Source organism: Bos mutus, chromosome 29, assembly GCF_027580195.1.
Source record: "Bos mutus isolate GX-2022 chromosome 29, NWIPB_WYAK_1.1, whole genome shotgun sequence".
NCBI lineage: Eukaryota > Metazoa > Chordata > Mammalia > Artiodactyla > Bovidae > Bos > Bos mutus.
In genome coordinates, this window is record NC_091645.1 from 8,039,252 (window position 1) to 8,054,195 (window position 14,944).

Genomic DNA, 14,944 nt, shown 5'->3' on the forward strand with positions numbered 1-14,944 from the left:
ACTTGGCAGTTGCCCTGGACTATCAGAAAGCATTTATCAGAGAGTCAATGAGGCTAAATGGGCATGTGCATTAAAAGCACATTGGTATATACACAATAACTAATGTTGAAAAAAATGCCTCTTATTTAAACATTCAGTATGTAATGCATGTAAGTTTCAAGAGCCCAGTGATTCTTTCCATGGTTTCATATTTAAAGAAATTTGGTCCTAATCTATAATAATCAAAAAGAAATTTACTTTTTTATTAAAATCTCTCTACCTTTAGTGGAAAATAATCAATAGCAAAAATTATTTGATTTTTTTTTTTTTTTGGTATCTCATGTCCTTTTATCATCTCTCATGCATGGAACTTGCTCCAAAATACTTCTCCTCCCCCACTCCAAGCTCTAAAATTTCCCTTAATTCAGTGCATTTAAGCTCTGATAGCTCCATTCCTGTCTTTATCTTAATTTTGTATTCCATAGATCAATTTAATCTCTCTGGTTTCTTTCTTTTGCCTGTTTTGTCATAACTCCAGCTCATCTCCCTTTCCCCTCCCCACAAAAAGCTGGTCCAGCAAGCAAGAGTCCTTTCTGGGGGGTTGGGGGAGTAAAAGAAGGAAGAAAATTTATATTTGCAATTTAAATCGTTTATCTCTGACACCAGTATAAAGAAAATCACCTAGTTTAAATTATGAGTTTAAAACTCATTTTAGGTTTAAACATAACTTCAATTTGGGATTGTAGCCTTCTTAATTCAGAGAAGGCAATGGCAACCCATTCCAGTACTCTTGCCTGGAAAATCCCATGGACGGAGGAGCCTGGTAGGCTGCGGTCCATGGGGTCTCGCAGAGTCGGACACGACTGAAGTGACTTAGCAGCAGCAGCAGCCTTCTTAATTAACTTGTCCAATTAAACTATTCACACTTGATAAATTTGATAAAAAGAACTGTTCATACATATTAGTTAATACCTTAGCTGTTTTTTAGCCTCAGCAAGTTCATTCACTGTATGTAACACACACACACACACACACACACACATACACTTTCACCCATCTGATGTTTAGCTTTTCATTTTAATTGAACCAGTCTTTACTCTAAGTGCCTTGGTTGAAAGTTCTGCCTAGGAAGGAAGAGCTTTAAAACCAGGCAAATGGAAAATTGATTTGCATAAAAGCATCTCTTCATGAGTGAAGGTCTGGCTTATCCCAAATCCTGCAAGTACTTAGCTTCTCTTTTCTCTCACCATTAAAACCTGGAAAACAACCCCCCAGGGGAAACATGCTGATGAGACACGTGGGTGAGGCACCTTGGTGACTCTAAGTGTCAGCCTTTCTTATTGTTCCTGCAGCGAGGGAACTCTTTAAGTACCTGAAGGCAGGCCTGGATGTTCACACGAGGGTTTCACATGTGCCAGATGAGAGTTCCGGAAGCCAGAAATTCTTTCCATCAAGATAAACTTCCCACCCCAAATGGGAAACCTGTAATGCGGCCCACCTGGGTTTCAAAGTTTGGGTTTTGAATCATTTTGAATCAAACCAAGTTTGGGTTTGGTTCACTGCTGGAACCTCCCTGGGTTTCAAAAGCACAGGTCCATCAAATCTCTGTAAATTTCCAACAGCCATAAAAACGACTTGAATTTGAGAAGTCAACAAGTGACTTTGGATGGCTGCATTACAAGTTTCCCGTTTGGGGTGGGAAGTTTATCTGGCTGGAAAGAATTGTCACCCATCCCAAAGAAATCCACAGTCAATCAGTTAGCTGTTTCGTGGAGCTTCCAGGGGAGAGCCTGGGGCCATGCAAGAAACACCGGACTGGGAGCTGGGAGTGCCCTTCCCTGCCCTGTTATCAGTGATGTATGTGACTTTGGCCTTGAGGATGCCTTCCAGGTCTAATACTCTCTGATGTAAGCATTTCACAATCCATGATTTGAAAACAATGTACTCGTGAAGCTGTGTTAGAAGCTGAGCAATGAAGATCGTTCTGGCTCTGGGCCTTCGGTTGGTTATTTGTAAAATGAATGGGAGCAGAAAGTGAAGTGAAGTGAAAGTCGCTCAGTTGTGTCCGACTCTTTGCGACCCCATGGACTATACAGTCCGTGGAATTCTCCAGGCCAGAATACTGGAATGGGTAGCCTTTCCGTTCTCCAGGGGATCTTTTTAACCCAGGGATCTAACCCAGGTCTCCCACATTGCAGGCAGATTCTTTACCAGCTGAAACCTTTACCAGAGAGCAAAAAACTATCTCCCAAGTCCAGCTTCAAAATGTGGCAGTTTTTACAAAGAAAACACTGTGAGAAAATCCCTGTGTGAAGAAACATAAAAAATAAAACAAAAACAAAACCCTGTCCACAAGAGGGTTCCCTTCTAACTAATGAGGGAAAATATATCTTCTGTTAAATGAAAACTTCCATATATGTGGGTGTATTGGTATAGTATCTATACCAATCAAAACATTTATGAACAAGAATTTTACAGTCTCATGTATGCTATTATTAGCGAGTATCTGATTGTTTGAAACAGGCTGCTGGAAATACTAGAAATGTATAAGAAAGGCAGGTGGCACAGTGATAAAGAATTCCCCTGCTGGGCTTCCCCAGGGGCTCAGTGGGAATGAATCTGCCTGCCAATGCAGGACACTCGGGTTTGATCCCTGGTCCAGGAAGATGCCACATGCTGTGGAGCAGCTGGGGCCGGGGGCCACAGCTATTGAGCCTGTGCTCTAGGGCCCAGGAGCTGCAACTACCGAAGCCCACATGCCCTAAGGCCCCGCTCCACAGCAAGAGAACCACTGCAGGGAGAAGCCCAGACACCACAGCTGGAGAGCAGGCCCGTCCACCACAGCCAAAGAGGAGCCAGGGCAGCAACCACGACCCAGCACCTCCAAAGATGAATAAGTAAATAAACAATTTTTAAAAAGAGTCTGCCTGCCAAGGCAGAAGACAAGAGATACACGTTTGATCCTTGGGTTGGGAAGATCCCCTGGAGGAGGAAATGGCAATCCACTCCAGTATTCTTGCTGGGGTAATCTCATGGACAGAGGAGCCAGGTGGGCTACAGCCTGTGGGGTCGCTAAGGGCCGGATACAACTGAGCTACTGAATACACACACACACACACACACACACGTGTGTAACATGGGAAATAATGTGAAAGATGGTAATCCTGCATTTTTTGCCTGGTTCCCAGCCCTACTGTGCGTTCATTCTCTTGAATGTTTTCAGGAGAATCCCAGGTCCCTTGTTTCCAATAGCTTCCACACTGTGATCCATCTCCCTGGTTTAGGAAAATGTAAAATGCCATGGCAGTGGTTTTCTGTCTTTATGAGATGTCACTCCTGCTGCTTGTCTTAAAGTTACTTGGGTCCTTTTGCCTTGGACATCATTCATTCATTCATCAGAGATGGTAGGCACTTTGTTCAGCGTTGGGGTGCAAAGGGAAGTACATCTCAGCTTAAATGTCACTTTCTCGGGGAGGCCAAATTACCCAGTCCCTCTGCGTAGGGTCCCATACCTCCTGGATCTGTTTTGAAGCCCATCAAATTTGTTGGTTGTATCAAGAGTTTGTTCTTTTTTATTGCTGAGCAGTGTTGCATGGTAAGGACACCCCAGACTGTGTTCCACCATTCACTCTTTGAAAAGCACTTGGGTTATTTTTAGTTTTTTGCTGTTATGAATAAAGTTGCTGTGAATGTGCGTGTGCAGGTTTTTTGTGTGAACATGAGTTTTCACTTCTCTAGGATAAAAAGTCCAAGAGGTACAATGACTAGGCTGTATGGCAAGTACGTGTTTAGTTCTGTAAACAGCTGACAAGATGCTTTTGAGAGTGGCTGTACCTTTGTTTATTCCCACCTGGGTGCCTGAGACCCAGGATCTCTGCCTCCTTGCCAGCCTTTGGTATTTTCATGCCTTTTGTTTCAGCTGTTTTCATAGGTTTGTAGTGATATCTCACTGTAGTTTAACTGACTTTTCTCCAAGGGCTAATAATGTTGAAAAATCTTTTCATGTGCTTTTCTTTTCCCATCTGTATTTCCTCTGTGGGCTTCCCTGGTGGCTCAGCTGGTAAAGAATCTGCCTGCAGTGCGGGAGACCTGGGTTCAATCCCTGGGTTGGGAAGATCCCCTGGAGAAGGGAACAGCTACCCACTCCAATATTCTGGCCTGGAGAATTTCGTGGGGTCACAAAGAGTTGGACATGACTGAGTGACTCTCAGTTCACTTTCCTCTGTAGTGGAATATCTGTCTATGTCTTTTTCCGCTGTATAACTGGGTTGTTTGGACCTCTTTACTGTTGGCTTTTGAAACGTTACATATATACATATAAAACCTCTATTGGAGAGGTGTTTTGCAAATATTTTATTCTGGTCTCTAACCATCTTCTCACCCTCTATTAAGAAGGCCTTTCACAGAACGAGGTTTTTAATTTTGATGAAGTCCAATTTAACAATATTTGCTTCTATGAATTATGCTTTTGATGACATTGATAATAACTCCTCACAAAGATGTCCTCCTGTGTTTTTTTCCTAAAAGTTTTATATTTTGATATTTTACACTTAAGTCCATGGTCCGTTTTTTAATTAATGGTTGTACATGGTATAAAGTTTAAGTCAAGTTTCATTTCTTTTTTTGCCTAAGGACGTCCAGTTGTTACCAAACAATTTGTTGAAAAGATGAGCATTCTTCCTCCATTGAGTTGTTTTGAACTAGCAATTAACATTTTTAAAAATAATTAAAGTATAACATTTGATTTACAATGTTGTGTTGGCTTCAGATGTACAGCAAAGTGATTCAGCTACATATATATGAATCTTTTTAGACTCATTTCAAATTAGAGGTTATTACAAGATTGAATATTGTTCCCTGCGCAGTACAGCAGGTCCTTGTGTATGTGTGTATAATATATATATATATTAGTGTGTATCTGTTAACCTCAAGCTCCTAATTTATCCCTCTCCCTTTCCTCATATTTAAAAATTGACTTTCATGACAGCTGTGGTTCATGGCCTCACAGAGCTGAAAATCTGCAGAGGGAAATAGTTCCTTAAGAGAAAAGCTAGAACAAGGTGTGCACAACATGCTAGGGAAGCGAGAAGTCTGTGCCCGAGACTAAATGCATCCGTTTCCTTGTACCCACAGGCCCCTGTGACTGAGCCCTGGGGCCCTGAGGTCTGCTTACAGACCTTCCTGGACTGGAACAGTCAGGTCCAGCCAACTGCACTGGAGCAGAGGTCCCTGAGCTCGGCCCCAGGTTTTCATCCTAGATCTCAGCTCCCTCCCCCTGCAGCCTGACTCAGCTTACATTCAGAGTCTGTTCAATCTTGGCCCTTCACTGTTACCTAAGACACTGTTCCAGTGTATGAAACCCATTGTCTCTCCCCGGTTTTGTTTGGGCTTGCCTACCCAGACCAAGGATATCAGGATAGAGTAAAGCAGAGAACTGAAAATTCTCCAGTGAACTGCTGCTGCGCAGGTAACCAGTCAAGTATACTCTGATTCCTGTTTAAAGGGATGGTGGACAGAGAGAGGAGAGGGGTGCTTCCTGATAGACTGACAGCTATTTGAGCTCACTGGCCCTCAATGTATAAAAAATAAATGAATAACAACAATAATAGCAATAACAATAATTCATTGTGTGGCCTAAACTATCTGGAGTGTTAGTCTCTTGTTAAATACCTTAGCCGCAGAATTGCTTCAGTCTCCCCATCAGAGAAGGCAATGGCACCCCACTCTAGTACTCTTGCCTGGAGAATCCCATGGACAGAGGAGCCTGGTAGGCTGCAGTCCATGGGGTCGCTAATAGTCGGACACGACTGAGCGACTTCACTTTCACTTTTCACTTTCATGCATTGGCGAAGGAAATGGCAACCCACTCCAGTGTTCTTGCCTGGAGAATCCCAGGGACGGGGGAGCCTGGTGGGCTGCCGTCTATGAGGTCGCACAGTGTCGGACACGACTGAAGCGACTTAGCAGCAGCAGCAGCAGCCCCATCAGAGGATTTGTCAGGAGCTGGTCACATTTAGCTATCTCTGTTTCACTATTTTGGGCTTCCCAGGTGGTGCTAGTGGTAAAGAACCCACCTGCCAATGCAGGAGACCTAAAGAGACGTGAGTTTGATCCCTGGGTTAGGAAAATCCCCTGGAGGAGGGCATGGCCATCCATTCCAGTATATTTAGGGCTTGATCTGTGAATCAAAGTCTTTGAAGAAAGCTCATCCTTGAAGAAACGACTAGTATGGGCCCTGGAATGGGGAAGCTTTCCTTCTATGTCCACAGTGACTGCTAAAAGCCAAGGGATAATTTTTTCTTGCTGGAAATGTGATTAATCAGTTAAGGCCTGGAACACCGGCCTCTTTCATCACTCAAATGCCCAGGATGTTAATCACCCAGAGTCATCCAATTTCCATGGCCAACCTGGCATATAGTCAAGATTTAAAAGGAAAAATTCTAAACATGGCCTGTTAGTACTGGAGAACTTTCCCTTTTTTATAAGATCTATTAGTGAAGTTCTCCTGCCTTGGGATATGTGCTAATTAGTCATAAACCAAAGAGATAATCCTTGTTAAGTTAGCACTAGCTGCTACAACACATAAACTCCAGAATATTAGTAGCTTAGCAAAGTGTAAATGTGCTTCTTGCTCACTTACATTCGAAGAGGTTTTCCATCTTAGTGGTTGGTTCTGTTCCAAGTAGCAATTAAAGATCCCAGGATTCCTCCACCTTGGAACTCCTCCATATTCAATATGTGGGCTCCAAGATCATGGACTTGGGAGAAAAAGCACAGAGGATGGCAGTTAGGTGTTTTTATAGTCGGGGCCTACAACTAGTTCATATCACTTCTATTAGCATTCCATTGGCTAGAGCTGGGTCTTATGGCCACACTAACTTCAAGGTGCCTGGGAGATGTAATAAAACTCTGTGCCCAGGAGGAAGAGGAAAAAGGTTTTCCGTAGTCCCTGAAATCACTACATGTCAGTGATCTAAAAATAGGTGATTTGCAAAATATTTGGAAACCTTCCAAGGCATGTGGTCCTATATAGCCTAGTTTGTTGAACATAGTGATGATAATGATGATGAGAGTAAGGTTATTGATATATCAAAGAGATCCTGAGAAGCCAATGAACTCACCACCAAAACTTTGTCAGATGTCTTGCCTCTTTACATCTGTATATGACTTGGTGTATAAGTTGATGAAATCCTTCCTTTACCACTGAAACAAATTGATAGTAAGTAGTCATCAGCAACGCACTCCAGTGTTCTTGCCTGGAGAATCCCAGGGATGGGGGAGCCTGATGGGCTGCCGTCTATGGGGTCGCACAGAGTCAGACACGACTGAAGCGACTTAGCAGCAGCAGCAGTCATCAGCATGACCCTCATGTCTTTTCCCAGAATTAACATACTGTCCAATTGCTATACAGAGTTAAGCAGTTCTTTGCCTAGAGAGGAAATATAGTATAGTGGCTATAAACATGGCCTGGAATGTTTCACTTGGGTTAAAATTTTGTCATATGCTAGCTGTATTAATTAAAACTCTTTAATTGAAAGTAACAAATATAAGCCTGAGCTAGTTTCTGCTAAAAAAAAAAAGGGTTTATTATAAGGACATAGTGGTATCTTATGGAAATTATGGGAAGAAATATAGCTGGGGCTCACGAAAGGAAGGAAATTAAGAACTGGAAGGCTATCGTCTATCTCTCTACTTCTCATCTCTGCTTCTCTCTTTGCAGCAACTTCATCCTTCTTTCCTCTGCCTCCTGGGATTCTCTAAACATCTTGTTGGAATCTGCTTCCCCGTGCTTGTCAAGTCTATGTGTTCCAGCCACAAGCAAGGACTTGTAGTCTCTGAATTCCAACTTCAAATTTCTAGGAGAAAGAATGTGATTAGCTCAGCTTTGGGTCACATGTTCACTCAGTTCAGTTCAGTCGCTCAGTCGTGTCCGACTCTTTGTGACCCCATGGACAGCAGCATGTCAGGCCTCCCTGTCCATCATCAACTCCCAGAGTTTGCTCAAAGTCATGTCCATTGAGTCGGTGATGCCATCCAACCGTCTCATCCTCTGTCATCCCCTTCACCTCCCGCTTTCAATCTTTCCCAGCATCAGGGTCTTTTCTAACGAGTCAGTTCTTCCCATCAGGTGGCCACAGAACTGGAGCTTCAGCTTCAGCATCAGTTCTTCAAATGCATATTCAGGACTGATTTCCTTTAGGATTGACTGATTTGCTCTCCTTGTAGTCAAAGGGGCTCTTAAGAGTCTTCTCCAACGCCACAGTGCCAAAGCTTTTTTTATGGTCCAACTCTCACATCCATATAAGACTACTAGAAAAACCATAGCTTTGACTAGACAGACCTTTGTAGGCAAAGTAATGTCTCTGCTTTTTAATATGCTGTCTAGGTTTGTCATAGCCTTTCTTCCAAGGAGCAAGCGTCTTTTAATTTCATGGCTGCAGTCACCATCTGCAGTGATTTTAGAGCCCAAGAAAATAAAATCTGTCACTGTTTCCATCGTTTCCCCATCTATTTGCTGTGAAGTGATGGGAGCGGATGGTCCCATCTGGTGGCTCCACGTGTTCCCTGGTGGTGCCAATAAAAAGTGACAAGGGAGGCAAGATTCTGCCCCAAAATAGCTTCCGGAGACAAACTCCTGTAGATGTAGGCTCAGTTCCACAAGGAGAGAGGCTGAGAGAGAGACACAGAAAACTCTGCTAACAAATGGTTACCTGTCAACCTCAGATTTCTCATCTCTAACATGGAGATAACACCATTATTCAAAGGATTGAAGACTGTATTCTGAGGACTGTATGTAAATTCTAGCATTGTACCTTTCACAAAGAAAGTCTTCAATAAATAATGAATGGATGGATGTAAAGTAATACATCACTCCATTTATCAGAGGCTGCAAGCATTAAGGGATACATTTGAATAAATAGAAGCTCTGATATGAAGGTTACTAAGTTTCCATTTTATGCAACTATATTTTTCATTCTGTATCCTGAAAACCCGAGATTGTTATGCATAAACAATGAAAATGTTAGGAATCTTAAACCCTAATACAGATCTGTGGACTTGCCAAATTCCACATCTAAGCTTTTAAACAAGAATTCATGGAAGCGCAAATGAACTTGTTACAATAGGAAACTATTATTGCTAACTTACATGATTTACTGTGCAATGATCAAATAGATGGTGGTTTTATAAAAACAGTTCATTCCCAGGCTTCCAACCTGTCACTTAGTTGCACGTTCATGCCCAGGGGCTGTCATTACCACCGTCTTTATTACTCTGGTCTTCCATGAAGTCAAGACAGAGTTAGCAGTTGAACTTCCCCAAACTCTGGGCTGCACTTAATTTGGCTCACGCTGTGCAGGAGCTAGGCCTCTGTCTCCCGGCCACCGCCACACACAGGCTTCCCTGCATCTCTCCTGAGTCAGAGACATGGCTCCCAACAGTGATCCTCTTTCCATTCCCTACCGCAAACCTTCCCAGGCTGCCCTCAACAGAAAAAAAAATCACCCTCAGTCTCCTTGGCTTGGCATTCCTGGGCCTTTACCTTGAGTCCAGAAAATTTTCTTATAGGGTTTCTTCACTCAATTCCAACAGCCTCCTTTCCATTTTCTAAACACTCTTCAAAGTCTGGACTTGATCTGTTCATGCCTAACTTCTCATGGGAATATGTTACTTACTTGTTGATGTTTGTTTAGGTCCTAAGTCATGTCTGACTCTTTGTGACCCCATAGACTGCAGCTCGCCAGGCTCCCCTGTCCATGGGATTTCCAAGAAAAGAAAACTGGAGTGATTTACCATTCCCTTCTCCAGAGGATCTTCCCCACGCAGGGATGGAACCTGCATCCCCTGCACTGGTAGGCAGATTCTTTACTGCTGAGCCACCAAGGAAGCTTATTCTACCTACTACTGTCTGTTTATTGAAGTCTCATCCATCTCAGCTCAAATCCCATCCTCTTCACAAGCCTTTCCATAATCTCTTCAGGTAGTAATTCCTCTCCTCAGCTGTCCATACACTCATTATGAACTGTGCCAAAACATATGTTTGTATTGTTGGTTAAACTACTAAAAAGTTATTACAAAAATCAAAATTTCATTTTACATTCATTGGTAGATTGTTATTTCAGTAAAATCTGCATGCTAATAACAAAATCTTGGCATGTTTTATTGGAGGATAGAAGTCAACGAGACTTCAGACTACAGATTCTAAAGGTGAATTGTAAATGAAAGTTAGATTGGTGTCGGATTTCTCATTTGCAACATCTAGTAGCTAGTAGAACAAAGTTCACAGATAACTTAGACAAAAGGATTATATCCTACAATTGTGATTGTTAAGTTGTGCTCATGCTCAGTTCAGTTCAGTCGCTCAGTCGTGTCCGACTCTTTTCGACCCCATGAATGGCAGCACGCCAGGCCTCCCTGTCCATCACCAGCTCCCAGAGTTCACTGAGACTCAACGTCCATCGAGTCAGTGATGCCATCCAGCCATCTCATCCTCTGTTGTCCCCTTCTCCTCCTGCCCCCAGTCCCTCCCAGCATGAGTCTTTTCCAATGAGTCAACTCTTCGCACGAGGTGGCCAAAGTACTGAAGTTTCAGCTTTAGCATCATTCCTTCCAAAGAAATCCCAGGGCTGATCTCCTTCAGAATAGACCGGTTGGATCTCCTTGCAGTCCAAGGGACTCTCAAGAGTCTTCTCCAACACCACAGTTCAAAAGCATCAATTCTTCGGCGCTCAGCCTTCTTCACAGTCCAACTCTCACATCCATACGTGACCACAGGAAAAACCATAGCCTTGACTAGACAGACCTTTGTTGGCAAAGTAATGTCTCTGCTTTTGAATATGCTATCTAGGTTGGTCATAACTTTCCTTCCAAGGAGTAAGCGTCTTTTGATTTCATGGCTGCAGTCACCATCTGCAGTGATTTTGGAGCCCCCCAAAATAAAGTCTGTCACTGTTTCCACTGATTCCCCATCTATTTCCCATGAAGTGATGGGACCGGATGCCATGGTCTTCGTTTTCTGAATGTTGAGCTTTAAGCCAACTTTTTCACTCTCCTCTTTCACTCTCATCAAGAGGCTTTTTATTCCTCTTCACTTTCTGCCATAAGAGTGGTGTCATCTGCATATCTGAGGTTATAGATATTTCTCCCGGCAGTCTTGATTCCAGCTTGTGTTTCTTCCAGTCCAGCGTTTCTCATGATGTACTCTGCATATAAGTTAAATAAGCAGGGGGACAATATACAGCCTTGACGTACTCCTTTTCCTATTTGGAACCAGTCTGTTGTTCCATGTCCAATTCTAACTGTTGCTTCCTGACCTGCATACAGATTTCTCAAGAGGCAAGGCAGGTGGTCTGGTATTTCCATCTCTTTCAGAATTTTCCACAGTTTATTGTGATCCACACAGTCAAAGGCTCTGGCATAGTCAATAAAGCAGAAATAGATGTTTTTCTGGAACTCTCTTGCTTTTTCCATGATCCAGCGGATGTTGGCAATTTGATCTCTGGTTCCTCTGCCTTTTCTAAAATCAACTTGAACATCAGGAAGTTCACGGTTCACATATTGCTGAAGCCTGGCTTGCAGAATTCTGAGCATTACTTTACTAGCATGTGAGATGAGTACAATTGTGCAGTATTTTGAGCATTCTTTGGCATTGCCTTTCTTTGGGATTGGAATGAAAACTGACCTTGTCCAGTCTTGTGGCCACTGCTGAGTTTTCCAAATTTGCTGGTGTTGGGGATTTTCTCCCCGGGACTTGGAAACGACGAATCTGAAAGAATGACACTCGGACAGTCTCTTGCAAGGACTGACATGTTTATTTCTGCAGTTAAGCCTTTTTATAGGAGCAGGAACAAAAAGCTTAGAGTATACGGCCAGCAGAGCTCACATGGGTTTAAGACATAACCAGTAAACAATATTTCAAGTACAGCTTGTTCTAAATGACCCAGGTGTTTATCCCATGACCCATTTTCTCAAGCAACATCTTTAATATTTATTATTAAATCTTGGCACCAAGCATAGCTAAAGGCAGGAGATGTTTCTCAGCCAGCAGCATGCAAAGCTGGGGTACTTCTGGCCTTCTGCCATTTTCCCAAGGACCTTCTCCTTCCAGGCTATTTTGTACTGCACTGCCCAACAGCTGGCATATTGAGTGCAGCACTTTCACAGCATCATCTGTTAGGATTTGAAATAGCTCAACTGGAATTCCATCACTTCCACTAGCTTTGTTCGTAGTGATGCTTTCTAAGGCCCACTTGACTTCACATTCCAGGATGTCTGGCTCTAGGTCAGTGATCACATCATTGTGATTATCTGGGTTGTGAAGATCTTTTTTGTACAGTTCTTCTGTGTATTCTTGCCACCTCTTCTTAATATCTACTGCTTCTGTTAGGTCCATATCATTTCTGTCCTTTATCGAGCCCATCTTTGCATGAAATATTCCCTTGGTATCTCTAATTTTCTTGAAGAGATCTCTAGTCTTTCCCATTCTGTTGTTTTTCTCTATTTCTTTGCATTGATCGCTGAAGAAGGCTTTCTTATCTCTTCTTGCTATTCTTTGGAACTCTGCATTCAGATACTTATATCTTTCCTTTTCTCCTTTGCTTTTTGCTTCTTTTCTTTTCACAGCTATTTGTAAGGCCTCCCCAGGCAGCCATTTTGCTTTTTTGCATTTCTTTTCCATGGGAATGGTCTTGATCCCTGTCTCCTGTACAATGTCATGAACCTCATTCCATAGTTCATCAGGCACTCTATCTATCAGATATCTATCACTCTATCTATCTATCTATCATGCTCAGTTACTAAGTCATATTGGACTCTTTTTGATTCCATGGAGTATAGCCCGCCAGGTTCCTCTGTCCATGAGATTTCCCAGGCAAGAATACTGGAGTGGGTTGCCTTTTCCTTCTCTGGGAGATCTTCCCAACCCAGGAATGGAACCCAAGTCTCCTGCATTAGCAGGTAGATTCTTTACCAAGGTGTCACCTGGGAAGCCCACGATTGTTAAGAACAAGTTTCTTAGCCATGCAATGATTAAAAAGGTATATCACCTGTTTAATCTATATTAATCCAAATCCTGGTTGGAACTGACAGAAACTCAACTGATCTATTTCCATGTCCATTGGGAGACTTCAGTCATAGATCAGCGATGTCATCTGGGCTCTGTTTCACCATCTCTTGACTTCACCATCTCTATACATAGTAGCAGGAAGCCACTAACAGCTTGACTCACATTCTGTAAGTTTAGAGATCCTCAAAGAGAAGTGGTGCTGTCTGACGTGTCTTGAAGAAAGAGCCCAGGATTTGGGTCACACGCCTTTTCCAGAGAAGTTGAAGGGTTAGGTGGAGTGGGCCTTAACTACATCAGTGAAATGGATTTGTCACAAGGAAGCAGAGCTCTGTAACTATAAGAAGGGAAAAGGGATGCTGGATAAGCAAAAATTCCAGTGGTCCACCACATGCAATTGTGTACAACTTATGTCCAATTACTAAGGAAATTACTCTAGAAATATTCAAGGCAGTTGACTATCAAATGACACCAGAAATGAGGAAAGAATAAGCAAAAAGAAATAAGTAACTTATCTGTTAAAATTTTGTGATAGTTAATTCTTGGTAGGGTTTGGTAAAATGTAATTTTATTTCTGCTTCATTGACTACACTAAAGTCTTTGACTGTGGATCACAAAAAACTGAAAAATTCTTAAAGAGATGGGAATAACAGACTATCTTACCTGCTTCTTGAGAAACCTGTATGCAGGTCAAGAAGCGATAGTTAGAACCGGACATGGAAAAATGGACTGGTTCCAAATTATTGGAGAGGAGTATGTCAAGGCTGCGTGTTGTCATCCTGCTTATTTAACTTATATGCAGAGTACATCATGTGAAATACTGGGCTAGATGAAGTACCAGCTGGAATCAAGATTGCTGGGAGAAATATCAATAACCTCAGATACGCAGATGACACCACCCTTCTGGCAGAAAGTGAAGAAGAACTAAAGACCCTCTTGATGAAAGTGAAAGAGGAGAGTGAAAAAGCTGGCTTAAAACTCAACATTCAAAAAACAAAGATCATGGCATCCAGTCCTGTTACTTCATGGCAAATAAATGGGAAACAATGGAAACAGTGACAGACTTTATTTTGGGGGGCTCCAAAATCACTGCAGATGGTGACTGCAGCCATGAAATTAAAAGATGCTTGTTCCTTGGAAGAAAAGCTATGACCAACCTAGACAGCATGTTAAAAAGCAGAGACATTAATTTGCCTACAAAGGTCCATCTAGTCAAAGGTATGGTTTTTCCAGTAGTCACTTATGGATGGGAGAGTTGGACTATAAAGAAAGCTGATCGCCGAAGAATTGATGCCTTTGAACTGTGGTGTTGGAGAAGACTCTTGAGAGTCCCTTGGACTGCAAGGAGATCCAACCAGTCCATCCTAAAGGAGATTAGTCCTGGGTGTTCATTGGAAGGACTGATGTTGAAGCTGAAACTCCAATACTTTGGCCACCTGATGCGAAGAGCTGACTCACTTGAAAAGACCCTGATGTTGGGAAAGATTGAAGAGGGGAGGAGAAGGGGACAACAGAGGATGAGATGGTTGGAAGGCATCATCGACTCGATGGACATGAGTTTGAGCAGGCTCTGGGAGATGGTGATGAACAGGGAAGCCTGGTGTGCTGCAGTCCATGGGGTCGCAAAGAGTCAGACCTGACTGAGAGACTGAACAACAACAATAACAACTGGGAACTAAAAAAAGGAACTTGATACAGAAAATACAACTATAAAGAAAAACTTGTTGTGGCTTTGGAATAAATTGTAATTTATATCAAGAACTTTTGACAGTGAGATGGAGAGCTTATGACATGGGGAAATGAGAAGCATATCCCAGGTTTTATTTTGGTTAGAGCAGGGGAATAAGGGCTTCCCTGGTGGCTCAGACACTAAAGAGTCTGCCTGCAATGTGGAAGACCCAGGTT

The 14,944-nt window shown here is 42.6% G+C and overlaps 1 long non-coding RNA gene across 2 annotated transcripts in view; it reads right to left on the minus strand.

The window, feature by feature from the left end:
• LOC138986203 (uncharacterized) overlaps window positions 1–14,944 on the minus strand; it is a 79,679-nt gene that overhangs the window by 37,603 nt on the left and 27,132 nt on the right. The window contains exons 1-2 of one of the 2 annotated variants that reach the window (XR_011463069.1): window positions 7,101–7,235; window positions 6,620–6,737 (exon numbers count right to left, since the gene is read on the minus strand). This is a non-coding gene — a long non-coding RNA (uncharacterized lncRNA). Of the gene's footprint in view, window positions 1–6,619; window positions 6,738–7,100; window positions 7,236–14,944 lie in introns of those variants that run through there. The other variant, XR_011463070.1, reaches the window with a different exon arrangement.